This window comes from Myxine glutinosa, chromosome 3, assembly GCF_964187855.1.
Source record: "Myxine glutinosa chromosome 3, kmMyxGlut1.1, whole genome shotgun sequence".
In the NCBI taxonomy this organism is placed as follows: domain Eukaryota; kingdom Metazoa; phylum Chordata; class Myxini; order Myxiniformes; family Myxinidae; genus Myxine; species Myxine glutinosa.
Window position 1 is genome coordinate 97,312,677 of NC_136263.1, and position 16,163 is coordinate 97,328,839.

Here is a 16,163-nt window from a genome sequence, read left to right on the forward strand (position 1 = left end):
GCTTTTCCATACTGGCTGTAACAGGGCTTCGTACACAAGCTTGTGCAATCTAACTGCTCTGTTATATTTTCGACCCTCCATGACCCTGGCCACAGAGCCTTCTGCTAGAATGCCTGCCTCCACACAAAGATCACTGAATCCTGCATCCTGGAATCTCTTGCCTATGATAGACATCAGGTTGCATATTGTGTGGAAGGTCCCCATCCGGATAATTATGTTCTTGAACTTCTCCTGCTTCCAAACAATTTCTGCAGCCTTGGAAAACAGAGCCTGATCGAAGACGCACACTATCTCTTCAAGTTGTAAGGACTGTATGATGGAGAGTGTTTGCTCTAAAACTTCATTCACTGTGGACATGTCAGTTGCAGGTGCATTGATAGTGGGTAGGTATGTGACTGTGTCCTGGACCACTGTGATGTCATTGCGGATCTGGATATTAAATCCTGTCCAGCTACTGATGGTTTGATTATCAGCAGCTGTGATCCGAGTGATGAGCGCCAGATAAGATTTTTGTGCTTTGCCTGCTGGGTCACATTTGTAGTATCAGTGTCTGCAGTTTCAATCTTGGGTGGTCCAGCTCTCTGTCCAACATTATAAGTTGGGAGTCTAAGTGGAATAGGGGAGATGCTTCTCTTCTTTGACTTAGTTACTGTTGGTAGTGCTGACTGTGGTAAAGCTCCTTCAACTTTCGGTTGGACAGCAATGCCATTCACTCTATGGGATGTACCACCACCACTGAGTGTCTCCAAGTCTGTCTATGTTGTCCCATGCAACAGTTGTAAAAACATGGGGATGAGCATTTGGAAGAATTGTATTTTCATCTGCAAGTTCTAGCTTCTGAAGACACAATGCTGTGTCAACCTCCTCCAGGTGTGAGTAAGACACACTGTGGCCAAGTCTATTCATGATCTGTATCAGTTCCTTGTTTCCTGTCAAAGACTTAATGGCAAAAGGGAGAAGAACATGCTTAGGTGGCTTTTCCCTTCCATTTGTGACAGCAAATACCAGATCACTGCCAAATGAAGTTACCAGGCGTTGGACTCTTGGTGAAGGATGATCACAGTCATTCTCACCAGTCAGCAGTGTCTCCAGCAATGTAGTAACTGGTTCAGGAATAATGCATTTTTCTGTGTCAGGTGGCCATGTTTAGGGGTGCATCTTGCTTCTTGATGCTGTTTCTTAACACCATGGCCGCTTTTGTGATGACATCCTCTTCTGTGACAGCTCTTGCTGTCTGGAGATCCTGTTCTAACTTGTGGGCTTGTTTGACAAGAGCTCCAATTGATATACTGTCTGGATAGACAAGAACCTTACCCTTCTCATCAGAGACAAAGTGGAGTGATCCAGTGAAAGTACTCTCCAACTTTTGGCGGATGTGTTTGTTGGTCGATGGCTTAATTTGTGCAATGCCAAGAGATTTCAGGGATTCTTCAAGCTTTGAGGTGAGGTCCGTAAATGGAAAAACATCAGGATGTGGCCAAAGGTCATTCCTGATGTACATGATGAGCTGCTCATATGCTTGTTCCACCGCTTTCTCATACTCTTGTTCCTCAAGGTCTTCACTCATACTAAATGTGGCTGTAGTCTCTTCTTTTGTGTTCATAGCAAGAGTTGTGGTATTGTCCCTCTGCTGCAACAAGGTCTCGACTCACTGCTTCAATAACTTTTTCATCAAATTTCCTCGTAGCTGCTTCACGAACTTTGGCATCAGCTCTTAACTCCAAACACTGTGTGAGGCGTTCTCGTGTACGTGTTCCTGGCAGGTATTTGCTTGAGCTGTTACAGAAGATACATAGCCTTTCGTATACTCTTGAAGTACTTGGTGCATCTCTAGATGATTTTCTTGTACCAGTATCTTTAGCCTTAACATCAGCACCTTGGTTCTGGATACCACGGTTTGTGATGGCTTCAAGAAGCTTTTTCATAGTGAATACACTGCGACATTTGCGATGATACTGAATCTGTGGTACTTCACTTTCTTCTAGGCCCCTGGCTATCTCCAAGAGTGGAAGGTGTTTTCTTATTTCTGCCGCTCTAAGCAGGGTTTTCCAGGATTCAAGACCTTGCAGCGTTGCTAGCTCAGAATCATCGTCAGTGCAATGAATGATGCAGCTCATTTTTGCACGTTTCTGCAGTGTAGGATCCTGGTCACAAGTTGGTAGATCCATTGTAGATATCTTAGTTCTTCACCAATCTACTGCATATATACACACACCTCTGCAAGGAAAGCAAGGCATAAGACATATTTCCTTTAGCATTTACTAGTCACAATATTATTTTGGTATCATAACGCTCTATTCAAAGCAGGTTTCACATTTGTGCAGACAATGACAAAAATTTTCGAAATTTAGAAGAAATAATGCTTGCATAAAAAGGGTTAACATAGGGTTAATTGTTGAAGTTTTGTGAATGATATGTTATTTTAAATCATCTATAATGTCTTATCGATACATTATGAAATAATTTCAGCATCTACATATCACGAAATAGTAATCAGATCAGTTGAAAAAAAAAAAACTCTTAATTTTCGATTTTGCAATTGAAACATGACCTTTTGACCTCTGAGGATGTCAACTGATAACTAAAGATGAAAATATAATACACTTGTGTAGATATAGGATGTAGCTTCACAATGAATTATGATTTGTCAAAATATGTTCAGTAGAACTGAAGTTATAAGCAAAAATGCTACCCCTCTCCCCTAAAATTCAACTTCCAGATTACATGGGGTTGGTTTGTTTACAGAGTGATAACTATGATTAAGCTACTAGATAGGCAGGGTTATCATACCAAAATATAAACTCGACATGTAGAAAGACAAAAATACCAAAATTGTTTGCTGACCTTGGGTGGTACCAAAATCTGTATTGGCCCCTGGACTAAAATATAAAGACAATGGTTTTCAATTACCTTTGTTTGTTGCTGTTCTATAATCCTGAGCACTGTTTTGAGGCCTTTATTGGATTCCTTGACCCAGAAAACATAGGATTAGCATACTTAATTAAGTTTCTAGGTTGACTAGAAGCCGAGATCACGCAAAATATGTATTTTATGGCGGCCATTTTGGAAATCCAAAATGGCGGCCATGCAGGTGTCTGTACAAATGGCAACATTGGTTTTCGGATTCTCCATGCTCTGATGATTCCAAAAATGTACAGGTTTGCTAATCTCCCAAATTTTTGAACGAAATTATATTTGTTAACATAGTGAACCTGACTTCACTATCTCTCAATAGTGAAGAATCACCTTAAAAATTGTCGGATCTGGATCTTCACCAAAATCAAATCGATTCATTCTTGTCACACATCCTACCTGTCCACCAAATTTCATCCGAATCCTTCCATAGCTTTTTGATATATCCTGCTCACAGGTAGCGAAGCAAAGAGCCAGGGTTGAAAACAACCTCCATCCACCTTCCGTAGTGGAGGTAAAAATTAAATAAAGAAATCTCGTATCTGGATCCGGATCCTCACCAAAATCGAATCGATTTTTTTTCTTGTCACACACACAACCTCACCACCAAATATCGTCCTAATCCATCCACAATTTTGGAGATATGTTGCGCCCAAACAGACCAGGGTAAAAACATAACCTCCATCCACCTTCGGTGAATCCACCTTTGGTGACAGAAGTAATGAAAGACTTTTATCTGCTTTTATTGCTTCACTTCACTTTTTTTTTTTTTTTTCTATACTGAATCGAGGCTCGTGAAAGAGCTGACAACCGCGAGGGAAAGACAAAGACAGTACATGGGAACCGCGAGGGAAAGACAGTACATGGGGACCGCGAGGGAAAGACAGTACATGGGGACCGCGAGGGAAAGACAAAAACAGCACATGGGGACCGCGAGGGAAAGACAAAGACTTTGTACATAACGCGAAGACAAAACGTACAAAGACAAAACACACATAGGACGCACATAGGGACCGCGAGGGAAAGACAAAGACAGTACATGGGGACCGCGAGGGAAAGACAAAAACAGCACATGGGGACCGCGAGGGAAAGACAAAGACAGCACATAGGGACCGCGAGGGAAAGACAAAGACAGTACATGGGGACCGCGAGGGAAAGACAAAAACAGTACATGGGGACCGCGAGGGAAAGACAAAGACAGCACATGGGGACCGCGAGGGAAAGACAAAGACAGCACATAGGGACCGCGAGGGAAAGACAAAGACAGTACATGGGGACCGCGAGGGAAAGACAAAAACAGCACATGGGGACCGCGAGGGAAAGACAGTACATGGGGACGGCGAGGGAAAGACAAAAACAGCACATGGGGACCGCGAGGGAAAGACAAAGACAGTACATGGGGACCGCGAGGGAAAGACAGTCTACCAAATTTCATCGGTTACCACCAGTTTTCCTTATTTCTGAAATATCAATACAATTTATAGAATAACATAATTGTAGTGATGGTGTTTCAACATTTTTTTGCGACGGGAACATGCTGTCTCTTTTTGCTACGGGAACCACACCTTATGAGTTGTACACACCTTATCTTCATTCTGACATTTCAAAACAATTTATAGAATAACATAATTGTAGTAATGGTGTTTCAACATTTTTTTGCGACGGGAACATGCTGTCTCTTTTTGCTACGGGAAACACACCTTATGAGTTGTACACACCTTATCTTCATTCTGACATTTCAAAACAATTATAGAATGACATAAGTGTAGTAGTGGTGTTTCAACCTTTTTTTTTCTGACGGGAACATGCTGTCTCTTGCCAACCTTATGTGTTTTACGCATCTTTCCTCGCTTCCATCTCGATTTACAAGCCACCATCTACAATTGCAATACAAGAGACATAATTACTCTTTCTTCGAAAACGTTTTTCGAGTTTGTTTTATCCCCAAAAATAGACAATAGTGAACACACATTTGTGTGAAAAGATTGATCTTTAAAGCCCGATTCAAACTGTCCTTATGAAGAGGACAAACACCAGTACAAACACACAAACTGACATTGTGTTTTATATTGTAGATTAAAATATAATATTATAATAATAGTGAAGTATTGTATACACGGTATTAAGAAGAACACTCAAAATATGTGACATTGGGTTTCCAATTTTTTTCTGTAACTAAAAATTATTGTGTTGGGTTCATTCTGATTTCAGATTCGAATTCAGTGCATTCTAATTGGTCTATGACACCCATCTTTACTTCAGTTGTAAATTTGTTGTTGTCCAGTTATAAATTGCAGAATGGAAAACTGCTGGTCAAATCTCCACCAAGTTCTGCATACATGCTCAAGATCACCAAGGTCAGCTCATAAGCACAAACAATTCCCTCCTCACCCACCTATAGGCCTCAAGCTGAGGCCAGAAATAGTGCCAAAAAATGAGTTTCGTTCCGAACTCGTGGGACTACGATTTCTATGCATTGTTTTATTGTATATAACATGCCTGACCTTGTGTTAAAAGTTTAACTCTGAAATCCTGCCAGTTTCCGTGAACGACCACGTCAAACTAGGTCATGTAGAGTCAAAAGGAGGACTTTTAGCTCCGGTGCCGACTTTGCGGCGTGGTATCTCCGTCAGTACATATAATTCAGCCTAGGAATTTATGCTAGGCATAGACCCTCCCATGGTTCTGTGGCCCTGTCAGTTTTGAAGGCTCTTACTTACGCACACATCATACAGCGGAAATGTAAAAAATGTAATTTTGTCGTACGTACCTACTGTAAAATTCAATGAATTTCTCCGAAATTAACCCAAAATATTTTCGAAACCATCAGATATCCTCTCGAAAATGGGTACGCTTGGCATATGGAAGGGATACTGCTTATTGACGACGTTTCGTGGTTGGCTGGAAAACAACTGATGAAAGGGGCGACACTAAAAATGCCTCCAGATGCATATGGGGACCGCATGATGACCAGGGATAGCATCGTGAATGTAGAGTAGGAAAGCTTGGTATTATGGTCGGCGGTATGAATCCGATGAATACATGATAATCCATTGATACAATAAGTATCAATCCATAGATAATAAGGCACACACCTGAAGTAAATCGCATGATAGTTTATTCACCGTCGTGTCAATACGCAAAGATACAGGCTTCGATGTATGCGAAAATTCTGAAAAACCCAACCAGACCCTCCACCGGCGAGCTCCAATTTCCAGATAACACTGGCTGCCAGGGGTAATTGCTGCAGAGGGGGGGGGGGGGTGGGGTCACAGGCATCGCTCCTCCGAGCTTGATCTGTACCTGCGGGGCCACACACCTTCCCCACCCACAAGATCCCAAAACACATTTGCTCCCCCGCTGCCATTCAAATCTCACACATTTCCATAGAAGATGGTACAAAAACTTTGCCATGGCCTGCTTCATGTGAAATCCCCATTCACATTTAAATCACATTCCACAATAATCACCACTCATCCATTATCTCCAACCTCATGACCACATGAAAACGCATAACCACAACACTAACACAAACGCCACCCACAAGACTCTGTGGTGCACATTCCATCCCCTCACCGGCCATGTCATCACTCTCACCCACCCCCAACTCCAAATTACATGTCCCCAAATTTTACATAAGCAAGTCCTGAAGCCTGGGACAGTAACCATCAAGGCCTTACCTCTACCTTGATATACAGGTAACTACGGTTGATCAGGTCCAAAGTGCCATCCACCCTCAAAATCCCAGAATTTATCATTGGACCAATCTAATTTTCCAAATTTCACTTTTGTCCCCACTATACTGGCAGGTATGTGGGTCCGCATCCAACGGTGATTATCACTACACAACTACCTGTGGCCACGACAGCTCCGCACCTCTACCATGCAAGGGTCATCAGGACAAGGTGAGCAGTCAAAATGCCAACATGGCCCATGAGTGTCCACAAGGGTGTGACCCACCATACATCCTTCGGCCCCACCTGCGAGGAACACAGCTGTACTAGTCCCAGCTGGCCAATGTGGTGAGCACCTGCTGCCTACACTGCCATCCCCAAGGCCTCAGACCTGGGGGGCACGGCCGCAGTGCGAGGCATCCCAACAGCCATGTCCCCTGCACCTCCACATCATCCTCCAGTCCGACCACATGCAGCCCCCAGTGCCCACCCACACTTGACCACACCAAGGTCCAGTCAACAGCCATGCTCCACCAGGAGACCCACCCAGAAGACATGGTCCACACACCTCGGACACCCATAGCACCACGTTGACCCCCAGACTACCCAACTCCATCCCCATGACCCCGCGTCCCAAATATTGGTGCAATCGCCCCCGCAACCAGATGAAAGCTGTGTCCTGCTAACCTGTCAATTTCATCACAGCCTCCAACACTTTGGTCTTACACACCTGGATCAATAATGGTGCCACTGTGCAGTGACCACCATGACATTTCAAAATTCACCCTTAAATTTGCATGTAACCTTAGATTACCCATGCCAAACATTTGTCACAATTCACTAATTTCACCAAAGAAAGATGCTTTGCCATACACATGCCAGCCGAGCATGGCCCATATGCTCGGCACATTACAACTTCCCGATTCATCAATCCCATGGCTCTCTTCCCAAACCGAGAGTCCACAAATCATAACGGAACATCTGTGGAAGGTCACTCTCACACCCTCACGTTCCAACAATGCCCCAATGGTTGTCCGGTGGGCCATCTCATTCCTGTCCATGCGGTTCGACCTGCCTCCATAGCCCAGCACAGCATGCCCGGGTGTTCACCACATCAGGCCCAAGTTGGCCGTCCGCGATGCCACCACCAAAGCGCGACCCACAACACCTCCCTCTAGTGGTCCTCAATAAATGCCATCCCAAGCTTGAGAAACCACCTCGCCCCCCCAAAAGGGGTCTTAACCCCCACTAGGGTCCGGTGACCCTGTCGGCCTTAGCCACACGCTCGGGCGGCGCCCCAACGGACAAGGGATGCCACACTCCACCAGACCCCCCCGTGGGGCCCAGGTCGTACCATGACACCCATGGCTGGACCCCACGTCCAAATCTCGCCAGCCCAGCCCCCCAGCTGGCTGGAAAAAAATTTTTTCCAAAGGGGCAACTTTCCCCCGAGGCCATCCCCAATGACCTCTCCTGGTCCAAATTCCGCAGCCCGGGGACCAACTCCAACCAAGGCTGCTCCAAATCAAATTCCCATTTTACTTTTATTTTAGATTTCCTTTTTAAAATTTTGGCCCCAGGTGTCCAATCACCGCAGCTGCAGGTAACAACCCCTACCACAGGTTGTTCTGACCCTCCCTGCAGCTGGTCCAAATTCCCTACAGGGACCAAATCATCTGAGGCTCGATCTCCCGATCCCTCTCTTTCCGAATCCAGCCCGGAGCCAACACACTCCCCCAACTGGTTATGTAATTTCTGAGCCTCTTGCCCAATCAGAGTGCACGGTGAGGGTCCCCTCGGTCACCTCAACCTCCTCCTCGGACCGACTCACCTCCTCCCCCAAACTTCTTTGGGCCCGGTCAAATTCCACCTCCATGGGACTGTCCCAGGTCCCCAGCCGCTGTGTCAAATCATGCACATCATCATTACCCATCAATTCTGGCTCCATCAGGCCGTCCCCAATAAATGCTCGGACCCCCAATACCTCTACCCCCTGTTGCTCTGCACAACCGCCCTTGTGCTGCACCATTCCGAATTTGTCCCCCCGTTGAGGTGTTGTGGCATCCACCCGGCCCCAATAAACCTCCAGGCCACGATGTGGGAAACATCGTCCATTTACCTGTTGACACTCCACATTCACCTGTGGACACTCCCCGTTCACCTGTGGACACCACGTTCACCTGTGCGCATTCCCCATTTCCTTCTAAATTTAATTCAATTGCCATTCCCGGCTCCTGAGCCTCGTGCACATCTGCATGGGCCGTACTCTCCTCAATTCCCAATTTGCCCCCCCCCCCACCCCCCACCCCCGCTCCGATTGAAATTCTGCCACCCTTGGCTTCTCCTGTGTGTCCTTCCCCGGTTCACTCCTTTGTTCATTCATTCCCTCTACCTTTCCTTCCAAACTATCACTCATTATTTTGATCAGTTCACCCCAGACATCAATGTTGTTATTCAGTCGTTCATAATAGGCATCCATTTTTTCATTCATTCCCCTCATTATTTTTTCATAAAAGGCCTGTAAATCAATCGTGGCCGTCCCTACGGTGGGGGGAGCTCCACCGCTATGCTCAACCCCAGCCATTTCCGACTCGCCTCCTAAACTGACAGAAGCCTCGCTACACACCTCCATTTCACCGACCTCCGACATCTGCTTTGATGAAGGTCGTTTCCCGCGCGCGTATTTATTTTAACTCCAAAAACAAAATTTAAATTTTCCAAAGATGCGATATCGCGCTTCGTGTGCCCAATGGACTATGCAAATTTCTCCCCGCCTCGACTATGAAAATTTTGCGTCCAAATGCCGGGCGCGATTTACGCCCGACCGTGTCGACCGTAGCCGTGGCCAAAAAATATTTGGTCCTACGGGCCCAGATCCTCACTCTTGACACCAGTTTATTACAGAGTTCAATCCCACTCCTTGACAACAGTTGTCGTGTGAATCCCTCAAGGTTAACACCAGGGACCGTGGAAGACCGAACAGATTTAACGGAGGTGACGACCAACTCGGATTCGGCTATAAAATGCGGGAGAAGAAGAAGTGAAGAGGAAGAGGCGGCAAGCGCTTACCTATGGCGAACTGACGGCAGCTCCAATCCTGCAGGGAAATGAACTCAAACGGGAATCCGGGGTGAAATGTACAAAAACAATGATTTATTTGACGGAACCCGAAACAATGAAATGCGACGATGAATAAATAATGAGCCTAAATTGGGATCCCACACACCTCACTTCAGAAACGAGACAGGGGCAAATGAATTACGAAAAGAAATGTCTCGTCGTGTACTTGTAAAATGTTCTGTGGGTGCGGCCTTATCTGTCTGTCATTCAACGCGGCCCCGTCCGGCTCCAAGCTCCGAGTCGATCGCACACGAGGCCCCAGCACCACTCCAAGCTCCAGGAGCACCAAGCACCGCTCCAAACTCCAGAAGCACCGAGCACCGCTACAAGCACCATGCAGATGGCGAACCAACGACCACCAGGACCTCTCAAGATGAAGAAGAGAAGCGCAGAGACAAGAGACCTGCGAAGAAGCCCAGAGCGAAGAGAGATGTGCAGCGCAAGAGACCAGCGAAGAACCCAAGAGCTGCTAAAATGTCATGCAGCACGCCCTTTTATCATCTTGCGTCCACTCTCCTCCAATGTTCCCTTTCGCTGGCGCCCTCTCATTGGCCGAGTGCCTCCCGCCTGGTATTGCTCGCCCCTCTCCCTGCCCAGTCAACAGTCCTCCTGGGCGTGGCGCCCAGCCTTGCCACGAGGCTGGGTGCTAGGCCAGCTGGTGGTGTGGCCAGCCGCGGCCCCATCGGCGGTGCCCCGGCCTGGCTTTCTGCCTGTTTGTCTTCCACAGTCTTTGTAAGGGAAGGGAGGGGAACTAATTACTGTTGCGCTAAGGACCTATCTAAGTGCTTATAGGAGTGTGTTGCCATAAGGGACAAAGGAATGATTACCAGGTCTGACACACAGGGGTTTATCTTAGTCCCTACTCTATTTAACACACGAACATCCTTGTATGTTCACAGGTATACTCTTATCCCGACAAACCGCCTAAAACACAGAACTTATTACAGGGTTGATTCCCTATCGCGACAGTCGAATACCTACCTATACAGATCTACCTGGCTCTAGATATTCCTCTACCCCCCAGACATAACAATATTAACACTGCGCTTAGCCAAAGAGGACACACCGCTTGGTGAGGGGGAGATATTATTAGTATTACTATTGTTTTGTAATAACATTAACATTGTGCTATAATCATTTTTTATGAGATGCATCCTTGGAAAAACTCCACGATAAAGCTATCTTAACACGGATATACACCTCAACACGGCAGAGAAACCCCCATGTGGTGGAGAAAACCCCCTTGGAGAAGGGGGCAATTTAATTCATTTCAATCTTCATTGTGTGACCCATACTCCTCCTGTCAGGTTTGGTTGAGATTGGAGAAATAACGACCGAATGTATCGCGGTCAAAAATCATCAGACAGACAGACACCAAATTGCGTATTTTAGTATGATTCAGCCCCTCCAGTGTGACTTTAGCTTTGTGCTTCATATAATTGTCCTGCTGAAATATGAATATCCTAACCAATTTCAGATTCATGGCTGACTCAAGCAGATTTTCATCAAGGATTCTCCCGTACTTTGCACTGTCCATTTTCCCTTCTACCCTAACAAGATTGGCAGTCTCTGCTGATGACAAGCAGCCCCATAACATGATGCTGCCACCACCATGCTTGACAGTAGGGATGGTGTTGACTGGGTGATGTGCAGTTTTCAGCTTGTGCCAGACGTAACGCTTTGAATTTAGACCAAGTACAGACTTGGCATTTAATATGGAATATTTTTTTTGTGGGGGTGAACTTACTTTTCAAGATGTCTTAGAACCAAAAGTTCATTGGAATTATGTTGAAATTACTCTAGATTTTGTTAATGTGACTTTTAAAAGAAACAAAAACCACATTTGACATTTCGAAACAAATGAATTGATCCTTGAAAGTGATGTAAACTGATATCGAACTCAATTCATGGACAGTACTGTGTTAAACTTCTGTACGTTTTCCAGAAGTATCAATTTATTTTGCACATTAGCCAAAAATTTTTTTTAACAAAAACAAAAGTTAAATTACGACTGGGATTACCGACAGTAAAATTACAGTTCAGTACTTCGTGTAACCCACATGAGCATTCAGGAGAGCACGTGCACGTTGAGGCATGCTGTTCACGAGATTTGCCAAGGTTTGGACAGGAAACGCTTGCCATGCAGTGACAATAGCCTGCTGCAATTCACACACAGAGGTCGGCTGCTGGTCCAAGTGGTCGATTTGACGAGTTAATTCTGCCCACAAGTTCTCTATCGGATTCATATCCGGGGACATGGCAGGCCACTCCATATGCTCTACACCACGGTCAGCAAGAAAGTGTTGGATCATGCGAGCACGATGAGGCCGTGCATTGTCATCTTGGAAGACAAAGTTTCCTCGAAAGGCTGCACGAGCAAATGGAAGCAATGTTTCTTCCAGAATGGCCCTGTACTTGAACTGGTTCAGGTTTCCATTCAGAACAACCAGGTCAGTTTTACCCCCTGCATGAAAAGCAGCCCAAACGGTCATCCCACCACCTCCAGCTTGGACTCTTGGCACTATACAATCTTCGTTGTGGGCTTCATGCCCTTGTCTGCGCACTCGGACGCGGCCATCTTGACGATAGACCAGAAATCTAGACTCGTCACTGAAGATCACATGATTCTAGTGTCCTGGCTGCCATTGACGGTGCTCTCTGGCCCACTGCAATCGGCGCTGGCGGTGTTGTCTGGTCAGGTGTGGCTTTCTCAGGGGACGCCTGGCACGATAGCCTGCTTGAACCAGTTGTTGGTTGACTAGCCTTCTGGATACAGGCACATTTGTCAGTTGCTGCCACTCAGCCCTAAGCCAATTAGCTGACTTGGTACGGCCATTGCGGACTAACCGGTGCAGCTGGCGATCATCCCTCCTTGTGGTTCTGCGGGGACGTCCTGGCCTCGGTATTGGAGTAGGGACACCTCTCTGAGCATTTCGTTTCAGGATCTTTGACACCTGACCTTGAGTGATGCCATACTGCAGAGCAATAGCATGCTCTTTCATGCCGTAATTTCGTAAAGCCACCACTCCATGACAAACAGCATTGTCGAGTTGACGGACCATCTCCAGAGGAAGCGGCAATAACTTTTGGAGAAGTGCAGCAATTGTTTTCCACTAATACAGAACGCTTGTATACCCGACTGTGAAGCCAATCGTCAAATGCACCTGTCCGTACATTTTGCCACGCCACCTGTGATATAATCCTGTTGTTGACTTCTTGCTGCGACAGACAATCAGTGACATGGTTCTTTTAACAAATAAATCACCCAAGTGTAAAAGAAACTCACCAGATTGATATACTGAGTTAAGAAAGTAAACCCAAGTCAAGCAAAAAAAAATATTCCATGCTAAATGCCAAGTCTGTAGTTCAATTTTTGTCTTGTATGATCACACCTTTTCGTCACATGCCTGCAGTATCATTAAGATGCTTTTTTGCAAACTCCATGCAAGCTTTTGGATGCATCTTTTTCAGTAATGGCTTGTTTCTTGCCACGTTTATAAAGAGGCCAGCTTTGTGAAGGGAACGGGATATTGTTGATTGATGACCACTGACTCCCATCTCGGACGTAGAGCCTTGCAGATCTTTCAGTCATTGTTGGATTTACAGTGACATGCCGAACCAATTTCCTGCTTTGCAGGATGCTGAGTTTGGATGGGTGACCTGATCTGGGTAGAGCCTGGGTGGTATGATATGTCTTCCACCTGTTCATGATAGATTTCATCATACTCTAAGGGATACTGAGTGACTTTGAAATCTTCTTATATCCCTCTCCTGAACAGTCTCCCCACCACTTTATGTCTGACTTATTTGGAAAGCTCTTTGGTCTTCATGTTTGTCTTGTTGGCTGACCAAGTGAGTTGTACCTTGAAACTCCTTAGATGAGTGTGGGAGCTTCGTTTTTGAGTTAAACCACTGATTACAGTCAGGTAAAACTTATTATACTTATTTTGTAACCTTTCAAACAAATAATAATTTGCTCCTGAAGTGATTTAGGATTAATTATGCAAAGGATTTGAATATTTGTGCAATTGAGATTCATCTGATTTTTCTCTGTTAATGTGACTTATTCACATTTTATTTGCATTTTTTTTTTTTTAATAGCTTTATCGTCCTTTGGAGGGGGGCTGAATACTTTTGCAGGCCACTGTAATTAGGTTGCAATTATATTGGAGTGGGAAAGAATTCACAGGTCCAATATATAAATTTGGTTGAAATGGTGGGCCAGTACAGTTATCAAGAACAGAAATAAAAACTCATGGGTCAGCTTTCTTACAATAAACCTTACAACTCACGCCCACAAATCCCAACAAGTGGTGAAAATTTTTGGCAACAGCAAATGTTGCCTGAATTGGATAAAACGGACTGCTATGATGGATTCTGAAAAACTGAGATTGGTAACCTAATGAGAAATAGTTATAATAGCTTTATAAACAAGAACTTATTTCATCTTCTTCACCTTTGGGTTCCTTATTCATCCACTTGGTAATCAAAATGTAGCAAACCCATAAACCTACCAATATATGGTAGTGCAACCAAATATACATCATCATCCACAAGAATCATTCATCATCATCATCCATCATCCACAAGAATCATTCATCATCATCATCCGTCATCCACAAGAATCATTCATCATCATCATCATCATCATCATCATCCATCATCCACAAGAATCATTCATCATCATCATCATCATCATCATCATCATCATCAAAAAGAACCCAAAAGACTCAAAAGAACCTGAAGACCTAAAAGGCCCCAAAGATTGAAAATATTCCAAAGACCCTTAACGACCTCGAAGACCCTGTTGTGGAATTTTTTAATAGCCTTTGAATTGATTTGAGAAGACTCAAGAGAACTAAATGTCCACATTCGTCTCAGAAGACAATCAAAGATTTAATGACACATGGGAATACTTGATTCACTTCCACCAAAGGTATTTACAGAATACACTTCCATTTGAGTTACACATACACAAATAAAACGAAATCACTACGCTACATTCGACTCAGATCAACACTACATTTAATACATCACAAGTGAACCAAGAACTCTCCGAGGGTGTCGTGGCATAGCCTTTTATATAGTCAGATATCAAAGAGCGGGGTCAGGTAAGGTTCAAGAAAGATAACAAGCATTGCGTGAGTCTCCAATCCTCGGGTCAGCTGTTTTCTTTCTTCATCAAATGTAAACAAAGCCTCCTGCTCTTTCTGTTAGCATGCATGGAGATATCGGTTAAAGAGAAAAACAGGGTCAGAGAAAGTTCGAATCGTTGAGGATTATTCATCATTCTTATAAGTTCTATGTATTGAATCTTTTTAATACATATGTGTATATAGGTGTCGTATGAAAAGTCGTATCATATAAAAGTATACTATTTAAGCAATATCAGGCTAACAAATGACTATATATCTCTATTTATTAATCGAACTTACTTTGCTGCGTGGTTATAAAACGAGATAGGCATCACAGCTTGGGTTGAATGTCTGCCTCTAATGCGAGCCTATTGAATTGTTGTATAGTTCATAGAATGCAGTTAACACCGATTAATATATATATATATATTCATTAAGTTTATGTATTTTCAATGGCAAAGTCGAGGCTCAGGTAAATCTACTTGATTTACACAAATTACGTACACAAATTAATTTTCTTCTTCTACAATCCTCCATCTGATCATATAATGATCACAAATATAGAAGCCAAATTAATTGTTTGAGTCACAGGTTGACTCCATTTTGAGGAACAATCGTTCATTTTTTTTTTTTTTTTTTTGCTTCCACAAATAATTTATCTCCACCTACGGCATACACCATCCTGATGGAAAAGTTTGTTTGTTATTAGGCATCGCCTTGTATGTTGAATTCCTCGGTCGTTGACAGTTCAGTCTGTTGCGGAGCTCTTTTCATTCAAGTGATCCTCTGCAGCAGGATGAACGCTGAAACTCTGTGCTCCTGTCATCAAGGAGTGACCCTTACAGGTCACATTCTTCTCTGTATCTTGCAATGCACAATCTGCCACATTTCAGCAGCACACAAGCCATTACACGTTGAATCACCAATATGGTTCGTCGATGGGCAAGATCACAAAATGACCCTGCACAACAGGCAACATCACTGCCATTCTTGCAACAAGCATTAGCAGATCTCCACCAAGGCTGTCGTCCAGTTTCATCTGACCTGCCCTCTAAAGAAGAGAGTGTGAGGAGCTGCACAAATCCAGCTCAATCAGCAGAGTTGTGTGATGTTACGGCCTGAAGCACACCAGACCAAGCCTTCAATCACACGGTCTTTATTTATTTATTATCACACGAAAATCTCTTCCTACACATAAAACAAAGAAGGGAGAAGAGAGGGAAAAACGCGAATAGGCCAGTCAAGAGTAGGCAGGTCCAAGAGTAGGCCAGTCCAAGACTAGGTAGGTCGAAGAGTAGGCCAGTCCAAGGGTAGGCCGGTC

The 16,163-nt window shown here is 44.5% G+C and overlaps 1 protein-coding gene across 3 annotated transcripts in view; it reads left to right on the top strand.

Annotated features, from left to right (window-relative positions):
• LOC137423355 (monocarboxylate transporter 4) overlaps positions 1–16,163 on the top strand; it is a 121,554-nt gene that overhangs the window by 41,581 nt on the left and 63,810 nt on the right. The window contains exon 2 of one of the 3 annotated variants that reach the window (XM_078774304.1): positions 5,198–5,270. The exons of the other annotated variants lie outside the window; for them this stretch is intronic. The gene's annotated coding sequence lies outside the window, so the exon portion shown is untranslated. The remainder of the gene's footprint in view (positions 1–5,197; positions 5,271–16,163) is intronic. 3 annotated transcript variants of the gene reach the window in all.